This window comes from Temnothorax longispinosus, chromosome 1 (assembly GCF_030848805.1).
Source record: "Temnothorax longispinosus isolate EJ_2023e chromosome 1, Tlon_JGU_v1, whole genome shotgun sequence".
Classification (NCBI taxonomy): domain Eukaryota; kingdom Metazoa; phylum Arthropoda; class Insecta; order Hymenoptera; family Formicidae; genus Temnothorax; species Temnothorax longispinosus.
This window is the reverse complement of record NC_092358.1, coordinates 1,782,618-1,804,957: the sequence shown is the minus strand read 5'-3', so window position 1 is coordinate 1,804,957 and position 22,340 is coordinate 1,782,618. Positions and strand designations below refer to the sequence as shown.

The 22,340-nt window shown below is 46.0% G+C and overlaps 2 protein-coding genes across 3 annotated transcripts in view; one reads left to right on the top strand and one right to left on the bottom strand.

Moving 5' to 3' along the window:
- LOC139819552 (uncharacterized) overlaps positions 1-22,340 on the top strand; it is a 91,819-nt gene that overhangs the window by 40,422 nt on the left and 29,057 nt on the right. Inside the window, exon 3 of the mRNA XM_071789004.1 lies at positions 4,323-4,385. The gene's annotated coding sequence lies outside the window, so the exon portion shown is untranslated. The remainder of the gene's footprint in view (positions 1-4,322; positions 4,386-22,340) is intronic.
- Positions 1-22,340, bottom strand: part of Knockout (Stork-head domain-containing protein knockout) — a 71,205-nt gene that overhangs the window by 40,085 nt on the left and 8,780 nt on the right. The gene's annotated exons all lie outside the window — the stretch shown is intronic.

Sequence of the window (22,340 nt, the reverse complement as noted above, 5' to 3'; positions counted from 1 at the left end):
TTCAAATTAGACACGTAATATATTGTTAATTTGATCCTTACAAACCAAACTATAGAGAAAGAGAGGGAAACAGATGTTCCAGCTTCCTCGTGGCATACACATATTATATGATACCTACTGAGGAGGTCAAGCGTTGAGAGTGTATTCCAAGATACCCAGCGGCGTATCCCGGAAACCCGGTTCTCACGCCTCCACCTCCGGGACGTCGCGCGGCGACGTGGAAAAAGCGGAGTGGAGAACGCACGCGCTATATACGCGTCGTGAAAAATCGCGAGTGATATATCCAGGCGAATATATATACCCGCAGTCTTCGCTTACGTCCGCGCGCGCCAAGATAGGCTCTCACGTGTGCTTCGGTGGTATTGACAGGGGGTCAGCGAGGGCTACCCACGGTATCCCAAGGTTCCTCTCTCGTAAATGACAAGCAACGGTAAAGCGCGAGTACATGGGTGACGTCGCGGACGGCGTGGCTTAAAGGATGTCAATTGCAAGCGCGTGGATAATGCACCGCACGTGAGCATTATTGCAGTAACGACGAGCAGGGGAGAAAGGCCTCGTCGACGAGCGAGTGTCGACCAAGCCAGTTTCGATCGACTCTGGAGAACATTGATATCGTCGCGGCGAAGTCAAACGATTCTCAACGGCTCGCGGGCTACCGCGTCTCGCGAAAATCGTTTCTCCCAGGGAAGCACGCAGTCCGGAACAAGGAGCACGTGGGATAGCGATTTCTGATATCCGAGTCGCTGGAATCGTCGGTATTATCCCAGATCGCCGGCACGTGCGCTACTAGAAAGTTTTAAAACGTATCTATTATGTTCCATACGTTCCCTCCGATCTTCCGGGAATATACGAGAGAAGATAAACAGGTTTCCGCGAGAGATACTTGATGTTTAATTAATAACAAGTAATTAACAATATTTTTAAGGCAGATGTTTATCTTTTTTATTTTTATACGAGAAAAGTATTTTCCCGAGCAAAAATTGTACGGTGTTCGGTAAGCCGAATAATTACTAACATAATTATATTCAGCTTCCGGGTTCGATTCTACGGGAAATACTCGTATATGTTTTATGCTCTTGAAACTGAAACGTTTTGGAATATCCTATCTCCGGAAATGCCAACGCAATTTAGAACATATTTCCAGCTCTAAATAAATTATTCTCCATAACAGAGGCTTTCAAACGGCCTTGCTGGTTAATAAATAACGTTCGTTCGATCGAATGGTAACGATATGCTGCATCTCGCGCGCGATCCTCCGCGAGGCGGGAAATATCAGGTTTCACAACGTGCTAATGAGCAACGCGCGTAAATCAAGAAACGCGAGCAAGAGCTGAGGCAAAGGATACGGCTGCTCGAGTAAAGGATGTCAACCGCACTCGAGTGTGACTGCACCGGTCCGCGACGAAGGTGGTTCAACCTGGCGGGGTAAATTACACCGGACGTAAGGACGGCCGGAGTCCTTGGCGGGGCGATAAATGGCGATGGCGTAATTTTCCGCGGTTAAAGAATCCCCTGGCGAATAAATGGTCGCGCCGACGGGATCGCGATAATAACAACCCGTTAATAGGATTCGCCGCCGTAGAATGCAGCGCGAACGCATCACCATGAAAATGCCGTGAAAATAAAAGTTACTGCTTTCGAACCTGGTGTGCGTGGTGTTCCACTTACGGCAGATATCGAGAAAACGCTATTTTCTCAATACATCGTATGGATAGCTTCTCTTATTCGGGTATAATTATTTTAAAAAGAAGTCAATGCGACGTAGCGGTCTCCGTGATATTAAAATTCTTTAACCACGTATATACATTTGTGCGATCTCTCACTCGTCTCGAGTTACAGGATTCGCGTGTATGCACACGCAATTTTACGTACGCGCGAGCACGCGTTATTCGCGCGCGTATAAACACTGTGTAAATGAGCCGACACGGCAATACATATAATTCGTATCGTAACGTAATTCAGATCAGCAGTTAACGCTCCGTTGTAATAGATAAGACGGTGGTTAATTCGTTGAATAGCCTGTACCGTAATTGCGAAACATCGATCCGCGAAACTTTCACGCGAACGGTGGTCTCCAAGTGGTACATACGCGAGTTTCGTGCTTTCCTGTCGTTTTAATGCGTTTGGATCACGCCATTGCACATATATTACATCAAGCGCGAAATTAGGCGCGCCGATGCGTTGCTAAAAAAAAGTGCGCACCGGTGTGCTAAATGAACATACAGACCCACCGCGAAGATTTTACTTAAATACAGATGTAAAAGACGATACATGTTTGAAAAATAATTAATAACAGTCGATATTTGTTTAATAATAGCTCGATAGTTAATTTGATTCAGTTGCCGTGCGCATGATATATGTATGTCGAAATGAGAGAGTCTGTTAATTAATTTAAACATAGGAGAAAGCGAGTGTTGGAATGAAGCCGTAATTTCGAGCAATAATTTGTCCGAAAGTATCATGTCGCGCAGGCACTTTCCACCAAATCGCCTCGAAGAGGCAGCGGTCATTTCCGATAGATTGATACCCCCAAGACGTAAAATCACGTTGCGAGGCTACCGGAAATTCGAAACGGTGAGGAACGATTGCCATATAAGAACGGTCGAATCGTAACGATCGTTAACCATCGCTACGTTTAATAAGAGATATTCAGCGACGAAGAAAGTGTATGTTTTTGTGAGGACGACTTTTACGGAGATAAATCAATGCGAGAGATCTTTAGAAGAATTACAAGGATCGCGCGCAAGGACGTGTACTCGCGTGTATTATTAATGGCAGAAGCGCACACGTACGTAATTACGCGTTATCGTTCCCAACGCTTCTCTTCCTACTTATAAGGGAAACTAATGACGACCTGGCGGTGCATGGTTAATTGTTGGCACGTGGATCATTATCAGCCATTCGTACGTCGCACGCACACTTATTGTCACGCAGTATATCACGCGCGGAGATTTCTCGGAAATTCATTATTGTGCCCATAAATCAATCCGATTTCGAAAAAAATGAAAAGAGGAACTGGAAGAGATGAAAGAGATTGAAATAAATTAGGTAACTCGGTTGTAAGCTTATGTCGTTACGAGAGGGAAATCGATCGCTCTCCTTCATATAGAGGAAATCCTACATCATTGGCGTGTATTATTCGACCGATAAAGATCGACAATGTATAATAAACAGCCCCTTTTAGCATTAACGTATGCACGTACGGTACATTATGACAATCCATACAGAAGTCACTCGTTTTCACTTTCCATCGACCTCGAGGTTGTACGAGAGCGTTATGTGCTGTGCAAGCCCACTCACGCGGGCACACACTCACCGACACAGAGAAGTGTCAATACCGGGATACATGCGTACGCGCGGCCATTATTCTCGTTATTTGCCGTCAGGCCGATCGGGCAGCGACAGATCGAGTCGAAAGTCTATTTTTCCGCGGTCGCTCGAGGAGAGGAAAGTGTGCGGTCGTAGGAGGAAAACAATTTAACCACGGCCGCAAAACTCTGTATGTGTTTGTGTGCACTTGCAATATATTGATCGTATAGAAAATAGCCATCGGAAATATCGAAAGTCCTTAGACGATTAAACAAATGTCATCGTTCCAATGACGCGCGAATAGAAAGAAATATATCTGAAAAAGAGATTGCTAATTTATTATTAAGTATCTTAAAATTGTTTCATCTCACTTGCAGTCTCGATGATCCCATTTAATTATCAATAAACTTTCATTTTTTTCCGAAGACGTGCTTTTCACCTCACGTCCGGAAGAGGAACATCGTTAATTTTGCGGAAAATCGAATTAGAGGATCGCGCCGTTTCCTTTTCACGGAGAACATGCGCGCGCAATGTCGATTTTGTGGTCGTTTTTGGAAAGGAAAGTCGTAAGAGGAAATCGATCCGTCATTCGACGGGCGTTGTAAAACGAGCAACGCGTGCCTTTGTTATACGCGCCGGGCCGGCGCGATCATTAATATCTCGCGCTGCTCCCAGAGACTCGTGATACCGGGGCGGCGGCGACTAGACCAATTACCGTTATAGCGCAAACACTGTTGCTGCCGTTAGAAAATGATTTATCGCGGATTGTTCTCGGCGCGCGGGATTTATTGGAGCAAGTCGCCGACGTCGCCGTGCTTATTGAAAACTCCTGCGGGATCGCGCGGCACGAACCGCTTTTGCGCGCTCGTGCGCCCCGAGCTTTATTCGATTTCTGCCGTGGAGCACCACCCGGTGTCTTTGAAGGAAACGCGACTCGATCGGCCGCACGTACGTGCGTGCCGTTACAGCGCCACGTCCGATTTATCAAAACGTTTATTCTCTCTGCCTAACAGATTTTCTGGAGCGGATCCGTGACGGTCTGGCGATAACCACAGCCGTTGATAACGCCGATCTCGGTGAGTCGATACCACGAACTTGTATACATTTTTTTATCTCCATAATGCTTAAGTGTAACACACGTTTTCTCATTTATTATTCCATTTACGAATTAAGTGAAGAAACCCCATTGAGTAAATTCGCGATATCCGAGCCGATACCGTCGGTTTTAACGACGTATTAATCTCGGAAATGTATCCGCGACGCGAAATCAGTTTACACGCGGTCAGTGCCGCGTATTAATTTCTTGCCGTAAACGCAAGCATTTATCGCCCGCTTGTGCACATTTACGGGTTTTGTTCTCCCGTGCGAAACTCGTTTAATCGACGTGAATAAATTACTTTATTAGATAGCCGCGCGTCTAATCGACGCGAGTATCTTACGAGCGATCGGCGCTCAATATCGACTATCATGCCGATATTAGCTCTTAATTTTATCGTAACGAACGAGTAAGTGCCGCGAGTGCACCACCATACGTAGGCAACTGGTAAAACCCTTCGCGCGCGCGCGCACTATCCGATACCATAAATTAATTAATTAGCGGTAATTTCGCGACGTATAATTGTGCACCCGAGATTATCGTGTTTTATCATCGGTCGGCAGAACGCTCGATCTTACGAGCGCGATAAGTCTCGCGAGGCGCGAATGCTAAATGCTTGGCGATAAATTTCGCAGCGGTGTATCCGCGTGCGGAAAATTAAGCGCTATTTGTTCAATCGAGCGCCGATCGATCAAGTGTTGCATACGCGCGCGCGCGCGCGCGCGTAAATTCGTGTTACATCGTCGCCGCGTCGTCAATCAACGATAAACGAGCGTGATTAATCGCGCGCGCGCATTGTATCCCGGGTCACCGTGCGGCTATGCCGCGAAAAAAAAGTTCCATTCCATTAATTTTCCACGTTCCGTTAAGTCTCTTCACTCTCTAAGCGCGACGCGGCCGGCAAGGAGTCCGGCAAATAAACGCGGAACACGCGAGTTTCTCGGTTAAAATCACTCTTCCTTTTCTTTTCTCTCTTTCTTTCTCCCTCGCTTCCCTTCTTCCTCTCTCACCGAGAGCTCTCGTTTCCGCCGAGCAACGTAAGAACCGTCGTCGGAGAGCGCCTGTTTTTAAGCGCTCGAGATAATTACGACCGCGACGAAGCGCGATCGTAACGTCCGACCGCGAGTCGCCTTTCCTGCCATTTTTACAGTGCCACTGGCTAAATGTCGTTACGATCGTGACATTGTCTTTGTAATTCGATACTCCGATCTGTTCGCGTGATGTAACGCCACGCCAGTTTACACGGCCGTTAGTCTAGCGTAACGTCATCGTGAACACGCAGAAACGATGCTCGTTTTTTACCTCGCGGTGATTACTCGTTATATATATGGATTAGGAGAGCCAACGGGGGTTATTTCTACGCTTCTCGAGCACAAGGACGAGCATGTAATTTATAAATATATCACCGTTCGAACATACCGGTTAAAAAGGATCATTTTGCTCGTTTATCTGAGAGAAGCGATGCTTTCCTTCCACGCAATTCTAAATAAATGCAAAATTCCGGCCCTCCGCCTCCTTATAACGTTAATCCTACTCGCTCTACGATTTCGCCCAAGGCTTCGGGGCGTATACGGTGCTTTCATATAAATCTCGCGAAAACGTCTTGCTCGGAAACACGAGGGAGAAACCCTTGGGAGAACGAGGCGAAAAGCCGAAAGAGGGGTGAAAAGCCTAGGACCCTCTTTAAGGACGGCTGCTCATCGCCGTGATACTGATCATGATTAGCGTCCCCGGGTCGCCCGACGTGAATCCCACAGATTTCCACGATTCGAGTCAGCTAATCTGGCTCGTTACGGCTCGCATTCACGATTCGTGAAGGACGAATCCGAGCGACGGACGAGCGACGCGAAAGGTCAAATAGAGCTTCATTCAAGTAGAAAGATATATCCCCCTCGTAATCTAGATACTCTCTTGCCGAAAGTGCTCGTCAGGATGATTTCAAATATCTTGGTCATGCTTATAAAAAAAAAATTGTCGGATTTAGACATGCCTCGAGATCCGGATCATTACTCACTCATTTGAAGTGCTGCCGGAATTGGGCATTATGAATCATTAAAACCGTGTAGCCGATTTATCAAGACGCGATGACAGCGATTAGCTACTTCGCGGGAATAGTGGGAATATAATGGGTGAACGATTATTTCCCCGTAAACGACTGAACGATTAATTCATCGGCGATAATGACGGCTTAAGCGATTCTACGGCGATAAATCGAATGGAGCGCTCCTTTCGAAAGATTGTTTAATTTAACGCGCACTCGTAATTATTGCCTCTGACTGGGCATCGAAGGAAGGAAGGAAGGGATGAGGTAAGAGACGATCGTAAATCGCGCCGCGAGGAGAACGATCGTAAAATCCACCGGAAAAATTCATCCGTCCGTGCGCGTGTGGATGATGCACTTACGGCCGGGGAAAAAAAATGCAGATGTTCCCGGAAGTAGTGAGGGCCCGGGGAAGACGATGCAACTGGCTTGAAAGACGGGGGATTCCGAAGGAGGATACGCGCGCATGGATATTACACCGCTCTAGGCTTCGGGTGTGGTCGATCATAGGATAATATGTCGTGTGTGTGAGAAGCTGAGTAAGACAGACTAACAGGGAAGACGTATTCCGTTTGACGCGCGGATCAACGTGAAAAATGGTCGTACGTAATTGTCGATCGTGATTAGCCGACCGGATGCGAGCCGCCGGTTAATAAGTGTCTCCATGAAAAAAAAATCAAAATAATTTATATGGAGAATAGAGAGTAGATTTAATTAGAATATAATTAAATAGTAATTGAGAGTCATATATATATATGTATATAAAGTTAAATTATGGACGATTTTGTAGATAATTTTTACAGATTAAATAGTAGAAAGTAGAGATTAAACTGTAAACGACTTTGCGCGTATAGGCGTTATTGAATTGGAAATTTACGAGATATCCCGTCCCGTACGCTCCCAGGGATCGATATATCAATGAAAATATTTTAACGGTTGATAAGTCGTCGACGACGTTTAGCCCTCTTACTGCCGAAGACAGCTGTAGGCGCTAGGAAGACTCCGTTCCTATATAACTTAAAGGCGACTATGGTCGTCCGAGTGGAACTGACGTTTCCTCGAGGCGTTCGCCCGAGCCGACAGTTAAAGGTTTCCACTCGTGCGATTTACACGCGCGATGCTTGTACGCACTTTGCCGGAAATTACGTTTCACGCCGGGAAATAATTCTCTTTCAATTATGTCCGATCCTGCATTTTAATTTCCATTCTAACTTGAACGCCTCCTCATCTTCTTTTAAAGAGGTATATAAAATCAACTTTCCCCCTAATACAAAATTCGAATTTCTACTTGTAAATATTTTGATGTAAACAAGTTTGTTATTATGTGGTAACGAAATGTGTAGTATCGCAGTCTCGCACCGCTCGCATCGCGATGACTTTCCAAACAATAGCACTCATAGAATCCGCGGTTACCGCCGCCGACAATCTTCGGCGCTCATCTTCGGCCGGAGACTCCGCCGCGCCGCGCAGCGCCGGCGAGCAACGCCACTCGCCAGTCCGAAAGGGAATTCCGGAGGAAGATGTACGGAACGTATGCGCGTGCGATTCCACGACGGATTTTCGCTGGAGGGTTCGGATGTGGTCGATCGTAGGATAATGCTCGCGAGGATACGAGGGAGGAGAGATACGAAGAGAGGGAAGAGCTACGGTTCCTCTTCTCGCGAGATCGATGCCCAAAGGCGAGACGCGGTCCTCCTCCTCTTCCTCCTCCACCCATCTAACTATCCGTGCACACGTATACGTGCGCGCAGAAGGCGGCAGCTATCTTCAAAGAGGAACTTCTCTTTCCTAGAGGAATTTTTCTCGGCTTTAGCCAAGGCGGTTTCCTCTCTCTCTCTTTGTCCCGCGGACTCTGGACCCGCCTCTGCCGTGTACAGGGTGTTCGGATAGTCGTCGATGCGTGCGAGCGATTGCGCAAGCGGTGGCAGGATAATGGCCCATTCAAAGCCGCATCGTTTTTATTCGTCGTAGAGATTATTAATTAAATTAATGGAGTATCGGACAGGCAAATAGACCCTGGTAGTGGTAACTAGCCAATCGCTTGTAATAAATTTTTTTCTTTTTTAACGTAATAAAAAATATACAAATAAAATATATTTTTATAAAATATAATTATTCCACAAATTAAAAGCTCTAATCGCATCTAGTGGAAGAAAAAAATATCATTCCTACGAGGGCGTTTTCGATACAAATGTAAAATGACAGTAGCCTGAAAGCGGCCTATCTATTATCTTTCATAGTTCTTTGACAAAGATGCGACATTGCGACAAAAAGTCAGGCAACGACGCAGAAAAATCGTCGTAGCGCCGCGCTGGAAACGGCGCTTACGGCGCGACAAGAAAGCCAAGTGGAGGAGCTCGTTACCGTTTCTTTGAACGAACGTGTTAAACGGCGGCTGTACATAATTGAATGGTCGGCTCTATTCAGAATCAAGCATCGGATCCATCAACAAAGAGAGAGAGAGAGAAAGAGAGGGAGAGAGAAAGGCCGGTCGCTTTTTGCCACCGTTCTGATGATTTGTTCCGAAAAGAAGACCTTTCCTCAGCTCGAGTCGAACGCGACGTCGAACTAATATCTCAAGAAGAGAACGGTCGAGTTACCGTTATTACGAATCCACGACGGTATCACGTGCGAAAGCGCTTTGCTCGAATGCTATTTTTCGTCGATTACGTGGCCGGAAATTGCGATCGGGAAATCCTGCTTCGGTTGACCTAATATTTGCTAATCTGTTGTGGCGAACATCTTAATGCGTTTTTAAATTAGTTAATTGTCTTTTTGTCAGCTATTTCATAATCGATTCAATAGTCAGTAGCTATATGAATTAACTTAAAACATCGTATTTAAATTATTTTTGTATCCGAATTTTTATAGAGCACGGAAATAATAAAAACATACGTTTCTCATTAAGCAATTACGCCACGTGCGCAAAACGCTACAGGTATGCCGAGATATAGATAAGTTACGATAAATTAGCGGATAAGCTCAAGGTGACAGTATCGCATTTAACGATATTACGCAATTTCCCGCAGAACACCTGGCAACGATCTCTCTCCCAGCCATCACATTACGCGAACGGTACCCGAAGAGACGATAGGTTGAAAGAATTTAATCGCGTACGGACCACCCTGCTTGATCGAATTCCACCATTCGCCCGGATGGTATATAACTCACGCCGATGCGGTATCGGGTTCCTCCTCTTTCAACGATAATTCGATTTGGATCTCGATTTAAATCACGACGTCGTTGCGCCGCGTTGATTACAGACCGTAGCGCGGCGGAACGCGCAAGCAAGGGCGAAACCGTGCGCGATAACGAAACGAAGTCCGCGCGTCGTCCTACGCGCGCTACGATCGTCTACGGGCACGATCGATCGGCACGTTTGACCTGCCGTGTGCCGTGCCCGCCGCGAAACGTGAATGATCGATTCCACGCGCGATACCCGCGCGGGATTGATACCGTTCCCCGAGAGCGATAGCGACGGCCGTTTCCTCTCGCGGAGGTCGGTCCGCTTGATCTCCGGCGTTATACGGGGTAATTCATGGCTTTCGTGCTGTGACTCCGGGGGACGACGATCTCTGGGCTCATTCCTAGGGTGAAAAATTTCACGCGGCAGTGCGCGATCGAACGATTCTCGAATACGAATCTGGATATTCTTAATTTGTTTTCTCTTGAAAGTTAATTTTAATTAAAAATTATATATATAGATGGATTTTAGCAAAATTATAATTGCGTTACGAACAAGTGGAAAAGTATTCTGCTTAAAGGCCAGAATTATTATACATCGTTAATTTAAATTACATTGCAAAATATAAATGTAAATTATATTTAAGTGGAAATTAAATCACGGAACTATAAATCTGTGTTTAATCGGGAAATTGATCGCTTCAAAAAATTCACACTAATGAGCAATCTTTTTACATAGTTTTATCGTCGCGTGATAATAATTACATCACGCCTCACCATCGAGTGTCGATTTTGCACGCCGCTTATTCTCTAGAAACGAAAGTCGGCCGTCTAATTTTAAGGCAGCCGCGCTTAGATACGGCACAACTTCCTACGGTGAAACGAACGGCGATTAGCTGTCTTATCTCTTGCGCCCATCGTCATCGGATATACGCGCGAGATAAGGACATATACTCCTCGCGAGCAGGAACGCGCGTTACTTTCCTCTGTTTAACATTTAATGTACACTCTATTTAGCGCTCGACGTCCGGCGATTCCGTCCGCGTCGCGGCCATTCGTGCGGAGACGCCCCCGTTTTCGTGTATATCATCTTGGAGCGCGGTTATTATTTACCAAGAACCGTCCGACGATGTAAATTTATAAGTAAAAGTAACGCGGCGCGGTAGTTTTCACAGATCCGTGCGCAGACGCTTTCGTATCGCGTAAATTTGATGTTTTTAGCTCGCCTCGCTCGCCGAGAGTAGAACCGCGCGAAAGTGCACCGCGTGTGTTTCTACCATATAAGAGGGTGAGAATGGTGAGATGACTAGCAAAAGAAAGAGAGAGAGAGAGAGAGAGAGAGGAGAATTGACGAGAGAGTAGCGGTGGCCCCTGCAGTGTGAATATCCATGTATAACCTTCCATCAGCCATGTACAGAAATATGTATTCGTTCCGTCCGTTAATCCTATATCGCTACGTGATTCTACTTTTCCATGATGCCGATTACGGAACAATACCTTCTCCGCTTTAGTCGGCTAATGCCTGATGTATAAAGCCACGTCTATTTTCCGCGATTATGCATTTATATTGATAATAGATTATAACCAATTAAAAAAGGATAATAACAGTCGATAACACATGAAGTAAAATTGTAATAACGGAGTTAATAATTAATTATTACTTCTACACAGCATACAACGATCGCTATAATCGTTTTAACCGATCATTTTAACAAATTGGTATTATTAATCAATGAAATTGCAAACGATCATCGTTTAATGCTGTTACGTAAAAAAGGATTTCAAAGATAGAGAGACAGATGTAGGTCTAACGGGCCCCGGACGACAGCTGATAGACGAAGAGTTGAGCGTGCAGGTGCATCTACCATTTTGATGCACCAAACCAATTTCCCGGTGTTAGAAAATCCGTTGAAGGTAAAAGGAAAGCTTTAGTCGAGACGCCAATCATCGTCGATTGTCAAAGTCATCCGTTGGCCGACATTGCACGACACCGACGACATTGTTGTTCTCTTCGGTATCGCTGCGCGTACGGATCCCTCTCCACGAAGATACCTTTCTGTGCTGTCCGTTTACTTTCTAGCTGCGGATCGTCCCGACGGACACACGACGCTATTCGAATACAGGAAGGAAAGCAGAAGTCCTCGGAAGGACTTTCTTCCTGTCTCTGCGAATTAGATCGAATTGTGGGTGACAATTCGATCCCGGTTGGTTGGTTCCCCTCGACGAGCCGGCCAGTTTCCAGAAGAACATAAAAGGAGGACTCTCTAAGAAAGTCTAAATCCTTAGCGGCGTCATAAGGCCAACGTGTGACGGCCGTGTACGTTTGTCACGTCTCTCCACGTCTAATCTGTTCAGTCACGCGGTGTACGCAGTAATCGTTTCGCCGACGACCCCGAGAATTCTCGCGATTCGCTACAAATTATTCCTAAATGTTCTCCAGTTCAGGGCTAAGAGCGTGAAAGTCGCGCTAAAAACCTTGATCGCTCCGACATTAGATGACCATACACACACAGACATACGCGCGCGCGCGAAAACGTAAACTAATCTAGAAAATTTTATAAGGTGTAAAAGTTATGAGAGAAAGCTATAAAAGGTAAAAATAGACATGCCGGCTGGAATGCGGTATATATATATTAAATATAAAAGATACAAAGAGTATTAATAGATATACACATTTTATATATTTTATCTACAAAGTTTCGCACGTGTACTTAATTTATTCAAGATACTACTTGATATATGCACAACATTTTGTCTAATTAATCAGAAATATATTCAGATTTTTTTCTGGGGGCGAGACCAGCAATACCGGTCGATTAGCAGGGAGTTGATCGACGAGAATCCTGCTGGACGCGGTACCACGAGGTATCGCAGGAACTGGAAGTTTCACCCATTATAACCGCGCTCCTCTCCCGCGATTAGGTTCCTCTCTAAGCGCCTCTCACCGCCGCGCGGCGGCGACCTTCGAGGCCACGGTTGGCCAGTTCTGGCCTTGACAGCAGTTCGGGAGAGGGAATCTAAACAACAAATTGAACTAGCAGCAACAGCGGCAGGAAAAGATGCTACGTCGCACGGTTGCATCGAGAGCTTTCTCTCTCTCTCTCTTTCTTTCTCTTCTTCTCACATCGCCACCGAAATCCGAGCTCTCCGACTTATGAATAGCGCGGATCGATCTCCACTCTCACACGCCGGCCGGTCCATTCTCACCGTCGCGTCGGCTGACTGCACCGGTCGCATCTCTCTTCTCGCCACGCCCCACTCCTTCGAAACGGCCGGAACGAATCTCGCACGAAACTTTGACCTGATCCACGAGATACCACATTTAAAAATTTCAAACCGCTAGACGCGAAGAATTTGTCGACCAAATTGAATATTACAAAATCAATCGGAATTGACTATATTATTTAATTTTTGTTCATTAGTTTTTTTTAATTTGTAATTTCTGATAGATTGCAATTTATGTGCAAGTCATCGTGCAATAAAACGGCAGTTTTATTCTACTCTATTATTTTTCTAGGAAATACTGGTAGAATATCTAGACTGCTAGATATTCTACAGCGATTATTAAGCTCGTAGGAATTTCTAATAATGGCCAGGCTTATTTATGCGGATACTTTATATGGAAATTGGACGAGCCGGCGATTTTTACATCCATTCTCGACACTCTTGGGCTTGCTTCGAAAAAATGCAATGACGAGGAACGTTAATTAATGACGATTGGTGAAGGTTTGCCAAAAATGGGCACGTGGCGTAACGTGTTACGTAAAGTATGTTAAACTGTCCGTAAAAGGATTTCGGCGAATTTGAATGACGATGCTTCGCCGGACAAAAATATATTACGAGGGAAGATATTTCATGTCAAGAGTAAGATGGCAGAGTTTGCGAAATCTAGCAGAACCTCGACTACTTCGTCTTGAACATCCAATATTTTCTTAACGGCAATTTCGTAACGAGGACAACTAATCCTCAATTAAGTGAAGAAGTTGCTACAAAGACGTACATGTCAACATGTCTCGAGACATTTAGGTAGAGAGGGAAAATAGATCGACTTCGTAACTTGTAAGTTCCACTAAAGAGTCTAAAGACGGCTTTATACCGAAAGTGAGTCTTACAAATGATAGACTTGTCCGCTCTTATTATAAACGCTTCGCATGCGCGGCATAAACACGAGACGGACATTCCGCAATTTTTTGCGAGCACGATCGACGGTCAAGAATGAGTGAGGGTACCTTCATAGACGTCCCGCGCGATCCGTCTCGTGAGGAGAGAGAGAGAGCCGGTTGAGAACCCTCGAGATTCAGGTTCTACACAGGGCGACCCGACCGCGGAGAGTCTTGGGTGGCATGAGAGCCGGTGGTCGCGCCCTGCGCTAACCCAACCTAACGTAGCCTAAGATCGACTCCTCTCTCTCTCTCTCTCGGCTAGGATTCTCTCCGCTCGAAACCGCATATCGGCCGGCGCGGCGGTCCACCGTGTATACGGTCCCTTAAGTAGTCACGGATATCCGCCGGCTACTTACTCTGGCAAGAACCGAAACCACTGCCGAGCGAAACGCCTACCTGAGTACAATAACTGCGTTAGAAGGGGGTTCCAGACGTCCGAGAGAGAATCCGGTCGAGAATAGATCCGAGGTTCATTGGAATAAACGCCGACGGTATATAAAGTTTGGTGGGAAATAATACCATAAAGATCTTCCGTGAGAGACGCTCCAACTTTGCGGATGAGGGTTCCGCAAACTTTTGCATTCTCTCGGATAGGCGGCACTTTCGTGGAAGTGACGATCGCTAAAAAGAGCCGAGTGTCCCTCTGAAATCGACTTGGCTGGAATTTTTCAGGGGGAAAGAGCCCATCCGTCTTTAGCGACAAAGAAAAATTATCTCATTTACGGAGAGGGAATAAGCCGCGCCGATGATCGAGGCAATCTCGTTCGCCCAATTTCTCCCGAACGCGGCCGCTATACGTGAAAAGCAAAATTTCACCTGCCCGACTTAAGTGTCATAGCGTGAATTGTCCAGTTATTGGCCGTTTAAGAAACGTGCGGCGCCCTCATTGACGAACGGTTAACAGGTGTCTCCGTTGAATATAACGCGCAGTGCACGCAATGGAAATCTCCCTCATTACTAGCCTTAGATAGAAAACGTGCGAAATGTATTTGTAGATCTTTTATTATTATATTATTATTCCATTTTATTATTTCTTTCGAAATTAAATGGAAGCTCTGTGTATCCACGAACCCGAGACGGCTTACAAATAACGACATTTTCCGAGGCAAAGCTCTTCCTCCGGATTTAGCCTCTGCCGTAGTACACTGTGAAGCATCAATTTGGCGTTTAATCGATTTTCCACGGTATCCTCTACGCCGCCACGATCATAGGACGATCACGAGGCCACGATCACGATAAAGCACGAGGAGAGAACTTCATCTCGGCGGGACGGCTCGCGGATGGATTTATATTCATTTGGATCTCTCGTCCGTCGTGAGATGACGGTACATCGGTCCAATTAGTCGCAGTAATAATGATTATCGTAGCCGGATTTCTCGTTACCGATTCACCGCGAAAATCGATCAGACTCACGGCACGCTAAGAGGCTGGTGTTAATAATTCCATCATTGTGCGCGCAAGTGGCACGTATAACTCGCTCTCGTCATCGTTCGATTCGTGCTCTCACGTTATCGTGATATCGCCCGTCGTAAATCGTCTCGCGGCGTGGGATCGCCAGATGGATATCCGGAAAATTACGAGATGAAGATCGATAAACTCGAGCTGACGCGAACGGGGCCGACACGCTCATCCTGGAAAACCGGCGAGCGGGTAACGAGTTATGAAACGTGATTTGCATACGACCGCGATGCCGAGACCCCCCCGACGCGTAGGACTTCATTCCGGACCAGTCGTGGACGCGATTCCTTGCGATTCGGGGACGAGATCCGGTCTCCGAGATTAATGCTATACGCCGTGCTCGAACCTGTCGCGATGTTGTCGCGGGCAACGCTCGTTTACAGGAAATGCGATCTCGCCGTTTTGTCGTGTATCTGATAGATATGGATATAGATATACCTAGGCTAAAACTTTTCTATAAATCTAAAAATAAAATTGTGTCAAACCCTTATGTCGCATGTAGTCGTATCGTGTTAGACGAATGTGATGTTAATTGCTATCTAAATTATTAAACATTAATGGACGTATCGGTGTCATTTTCCTAATCTTTAATCTTTCGAGGTCTCCGAGAAAGGCAGATCACCGTTAGACCGCCGTCGCTCTGGCAAACTCGACAATTATTTTTATAGAGAATCCCGTGGTTAACGATCCACAGCGTCTACGAACATTTCGTCTTGGCCGCCGACGAAGCAAAAACTATTCGTTATTCTCTATGTACTAATTACTATCGTGACTTGTGTCGCAATGTCGCTGGACCGTGGAAGCGACGCGTATATATGCAACACGACAGCCAGTCGTCTTGGTGCTTACATATTCTCGCGTCTCGTTATCCTTTAAATGACGCAATAACCGACTGCACGCGTAAGCGGTTTCCTCGTAAAAGTGTTTCGTTAGTTCGGGCATCGTTAGTAATTTAAGTAATTGGCCATAAAGCGCCTGTGACAAACGCACGCACGGTGATTCACAACTAACGGGATATAGAACCGCCTGGTGGGAAATTATACGACTGTCCTCTCGCGCCTTATCAACAACCGCAAATAATCCTCGGTAAATAAAACGAGTTTAAGCCTGTTCCGGAAGGGCTGATCTGATGCCTCTGCCAGCAAGTACCACAGATAGTATAATTTTATATAACAAATTGAAGATAATAGCACAGTATTAATGCATCAATAGATAATAGATATGTAATTAACGTACTAACAATACCTAATTGGTATAATGGCCGTTATTCCGTTACTTGAGAGAGAAAGAACTACACGTGGCTTCTACGGGCCCTTCTAACGGGCTATATGCGGGCTAAAGCGAATTTACGACAATTCGAATTCGCGATCGTCGCGCACGATCAGATCGATCGATCGCGGCGCAATTAAGTGAATCGTGTCCCAGATCTTGGACGGCGATCGTGTATATACTATCAAAAGTAAGTCTGGCTGGTAGACTGACGCGACTTATGACCTCGCGCTTACGGTATCGCTCAACCTTTTTCGTGCTCAACAAAGAGATCGTTGTCCTCTCACCCGCTAGCGCGAGGGAGGGTAGGATCTCTCGACCTACGACGCGAAGACTCTTATCGAAATTCAAGAAGACGATGACAGAGCGCCACGTGGGAATCAGAACGATCGTCATGATTATAAATGCGCCATATAAAAATCGTTACGACTAGGTACGTTACATTTAAATGTAAATCTCGCTAAGGAAACGTGAATTTCAGATACGATTATCGTTTCGAATGACAATATATTTTCAGCTTCTTTTTTTCTCTGAATATTTATAGAGGAGCTCGCCTAAATATCTTCCCGCAAAACTTTAATGAATTTTGATGCGATGTGTTTTGATGCGTTTTTACAAGGAATTAACTTCATAACGGATTAACTTCCGTTGTTGGCAATCGGAACCCTTTCTTGCGTGCGAACGCAAACGGAATCTAAGACGATAGCATGGCGATAGCGCACGTGTGGGAACCGGGATGGAAGTAACGGCGCGATATGCATGATCGCCGGTAGCAATACGTGCATATGCAAATGTCTCGCAATTCGTTTACATATGCAAAACATATGGCAATAACGAAACGCGCGCGAGGCGGCAGATCTTCTATAATTCTATATAGATCTTGAAGATGTGCCAAAAACCGAGATTCTAGACACAACTTTACGATTCAAAAAGATCAGCTGTTCGAGGATCTAACAAGTCAAGGTATCAAGGTCCGAGAATAAAAAAAATCAAGAGTTCAAACTCTACCAGCTTCAGGACTTAAAAGCCCAGAAGGCCGCCACTTTCTTTCCGCAATCACTCGAACAATATTCTGATCCATCCATTTTCGGGTATACATATAATAATCGCGGGGGCGGAGAGGGCGAGGGGGAGGGATATCACTATTCCAGGTCGACCACCGATTTATCCGTTGTCGGTGGCACGAAATTCAGTCTGTCGTAACGGATCCGACATGGAAACCTGGGAACATACATGCGAGCGAAACGAGGCGCGACACGCATAGCCCGGTATTTCGTCCCGCGTAGGTGCAGGATGCAGTCGGGATATGCAGGTTGTACATTATACGCGCGACACGTGATATATAATACGCGTGCGCACCCGTATACCGTATGCGGCGGAGAAAACACTATCGAGAAGTCTCGGTTAGGTGCAGACTGCAGACGCGGCGGGGTCTCGGCAGGACCGTTAGGAGGCTTCAAGGATATCCTGCGTCTCTCGCGCTGGCGACCGGCGGGAATTATTTTGTGTGCGAGAGACATAGGGAAAAGGATCGTCAAGGGTCGCCGCTCCCGATCGCGCCCGCCATGCTTTTTCGAAGAAACAAAATGGACAAAATAAATATAATGTCTAATTTTTAAAAATAAGCGATAAATTTAAGTATAATCTTCCGGTAAAATGTTTGATGTAGATTCGAAAAATAGATTTTTATTCTATTTTCTTATTTAGCGTATCTTTACACGAGTGAGCAATTAGTTATCCTTGAAAAATACGCCGGAACATTCGCGTGTCGGTGAGGCGATTTGCCGACGTAAATAATTGCAATTATTTTTCATAATGATATTCCGATCTCGCGAGAGGAAGAGTTTCGAAAACGCGGCCGTAGGGCCGCAGGCCGCGAATAAACGTTCTGAATTTAATGAGTGCTCCATACACGTGCGTCATCCGCGAGCGAGTTTGCGGATAAACGAGACGTGGTAAAAAAAAATTCCCGCATTATTTTGTTGGCGTTTTGTGGTACATTGTCATAGTGACGCTGCCGGCGAGAAGCCGGAGTCGAGCTGATCGCCGAGAGGCAATGATTGGAGAGCGGCTCTTATGTGGCCTACTGGCCCAGTAAGGGGCCTTCGCGCGTGTCGCCCATATCGCGTACTTGGTGCCAATCGGCCAATATTCCCTTGCTCCCGAGGCTTATTAACCGCCCGTAATTAAGCCTCGGGGCGTCAATCGAGGGAGGGCAAGGGAATTCCCGCGTGCGGCGCGCGAAGTGTCACGCGGAACAAATTCGACTTCGGATTTCGGAGCGGAAGGCCGGCACAAAGAGAGGAGCGCGCTAAGCTGCCTGCGCGCGATTAATAACGCTAGATAAAGCCTCGCTAAATTACGCTCGGGTCGCGACACTGGACGTTAGGAGGACGAGTCGGCCATCAATCGACGCCAGCCTCTTTAACAGCGCACAACGTACGCTCCACAAAAATGCAATAATTCCAATCTGCGCCGCGCCTCTCCGCGATAACGTCGCTCTCTTTCTCTCATTCTCTCTCTTCAGTTAGATCAAAGTTATGTATTGAAACCGTGATAATCCGAGATATTAGAACGCAGCCGCTACTCGCAGGGAGTTCAATGCAACCGGCCGTGAAGGAGTGAAGTGTTAATAACGTTATGAAAGTGTAAACACCGAGCGGGACTATCAAAATCCCCGGAATAAAATCAAGCAAGAGTACTATTTTTAAACGAATCGTATATGCTAAGTGGACGTGCAGCTAAGTTATGCGTCGTGCCACTTGTGTCTCTTTTATTCGACAGTTTAGATAGGTCCATCTCCGCCAAGCCGGGTCGAAATTACACCCACGACAGTACAGTTTATGTTTCTAGGAATCTATAAATAATTATACCCGTTCTCCGCATTGACAGTCACCCATGTGGGTCTCTTCTGCCTACAGTAAAGTTTAAACATCGAGAACATCAAAATTATACACGATACTCGAATATTCTTACACATCACGTAGTATTTTATTTATTATACATATAATATTTTTATTATAGTATTTAATATGTTTATTATGACCGATATATTTATTAATTGCCCCGAAATTATTATCGCGAGTGCGCGTTTGATCGCCAAATCTCTCCGGCGCGGCGGTTTCGACAGGCGCGATCCCGCAAACATTGCTTTCCAATTACAACGAAACTATTCCAAAGCAGCTTGGTAATGATTCGGCTCCGATTCCATCAACCAACGAAACGAGCGGGAGATTGGCCGCTCCGTTTTGTCCGTGGATGGAGAAAGCTGGAAATTCAAGAGCTCTCCTCTCTCAGAAATCTATCGCCGCCGATGCGATATTCGCACGTACGCAACGGCGCGGCGGTGTCGGCCGCGACGTCAAAGTGAATTACGTTCAGAGGTTCAGAGCGGAGATCGCGCAAATGGCGGTAACGGCCGCGCGCACGGTATCGCACGTACGTTGTACGTTCCCGTTCTATTTTCACTCTTACTTTTCATTGCGCGAAACCGGATTTTGAAACTGGGACTTAGCCGCGCGCCTCTCTGGGACACCCCGGTGCACATCGACGAGAGGAACGGTGCATCCCACGAGCTTCGAGCTCTTCGCTCGTCAAGTGTGCCTTTCGAAGAATGATCGATGCTCTCTAGGTGTGGTGAGCTCCTGGCTCACGAGGGCTGACGCGCGAGTCAACGCGAGACCCGAGTCAACGCACTCGACCCCGAATACCCAACGTACGATCGTGAGACTGCGTCGCCTACAATAAGCCTCTCGTATTTCCGAATGGTCAACACAACAACGGAAATGTTCTCACGGCGAGAATTACTTTCTAGACGCCGCGAACGCGACCTATTGTTCGTAACTTTCGTGACATTAAGTTCACGAGGGAGATGCACGTATCACATTTAATCCGGCGATAATAGCGCGGCTCATTAAATAGATGATCGATTGTATGATCACGGAAGAGAAACTCCACAATTCTCTTTCGGAGTCTCGAGATTTCAAGGATCCCTCTCTCTGTGTTCATCTCTCCCCCAAAATATTAAATCAATATCTTGATTAAAATATCGAATGTTTAAATTTAAAAGTACTTTTTTCTGAATTTTAAGGTTTTTGAGTTCAAAATTTTTAAATTTTATGAATGGATCTTTAGACTTAATAATTTGGAAGAGATTAGCTATCCACTTACAAAAGAATCCGACATACCACGGTATTCAATGTGCCACGGCAAATCCCACACGCCTTTCCCAATGCAAGTTTATTCGGCGAACCTTTACCGGCTTAAACCATTCGCGATTTTTCAGGGTCACGGTATATTATCGGCAGCAGCCGCGAAACAATACGACGATCCGTAAATCTCTGCGAAACCACTTGTAAAATTTCGGCGCGTGATTTGTGGCAATTTTAACCGTGGCTCGTGGAGAGTCAAGCGAGAGACGATTTATAACTTCGTTACACGGAAATTCCCTCCGTTCGTTCATTTTGACGAGTTTCCTCGTCGCGCGCTTCATTCGCATCCGGTCGCTCGACCGCACATATTGTTGTCTATCTCTGAGAGGCATATTACGCGTCAAACATCAGCCAAACGTCGAAGGGAAAACGTACAAGGTGCACGTTTAATACAAGGAGATAGGCCGTAAAGCCGCCCGGTATTCGTCGCAAAACGACCCGTAAATATCCCCGCGAATACAACACAACGGCTCGTATAGTGTTATGGTAATTCGCGCGAGTGATTCACCGCGCCGCGCGGAACGACAACCTTTGACAAATTTACGGCTATCGCCGGAAATCGTTACCTGTGTAAAGTGTCCGCGCGTGTATCGCGAGGTCGGTGCTCTTGAGAAAAAAATAAAATTTAAAAAACGAAGAAAAATTGCGCCACGCAGTCCTTTTGTCGAACTCGTCGAGGGGATACCTCGATCGAGAAGCCGTGCCACGAGACACGTCTCGGTCTCCGCGTATTTCTGCGTCTCTTTTACATCATTGTTGAGGATGTAAAGGCGAATTGTACACGAGGTTAAGGAACGCGCCGCGAGTTTCTCCCGACGGCGATACACGATTTGTCACTTAAGTGTCGCCCGCACAATGGAAAGCAAGGGAGATTCGTCTTGCGAGAGAAGATTCATTCCGCGCTTGAACTTGCGCCGGCCGCGGGGCCCAGCCTCTCCTTTTTTTTTTTAAACGACCCGTGGATGATCGTGACGAAGGGCGTGGGAACGTCATTAACCCTTTCTTCGCGGCGCAGCGCGGTGTGCGAGCGGCCTCGCGCAAGCGAGATTTTTCGAGCGAGACGGCCGAGGGGATGTGTGAAATTTATGGTGAATAACGTCTACCCTCGGACTTATTTAATTTCGACTTTCGGTTTCTATCACAATGCTTCAAAATGAGAGAAAAGATTTACGTGGAAAGAAAAAAAAATTAATGTTATTCTTAGAATGCACTGTTCAATTTTAACTTTATCTGCGGGGACCAATATAACTAGAAATTAAGAACCGAAATGATCGAAGAATAAAGTTGAACGCGGCTTACACCTGGTGCGATACGCAGCAGGTCTCGCAAGTGTTAAAAGAAGAAAGAAATCGTTGAATCAAAAACGTTCGGAAAATTCTATGTTATTAAGAAATAATCGTACATCCTGCAGTTATCATTCTTTATCCCGGAACGCATCCTAGGGCTAACATTACCCTTCAACCGGTAACGTCCATTTCTCAGACTTGCGTAGGTTTCGCGTACTGACCAACCTTTGTAATTACGCCAGTGAACTACGTAATTCTGCTGGTCTAAGTTCACCGTCTGTAATCAGATAACAATTTACGTGGAAGGTGTAATGACATGCGCAT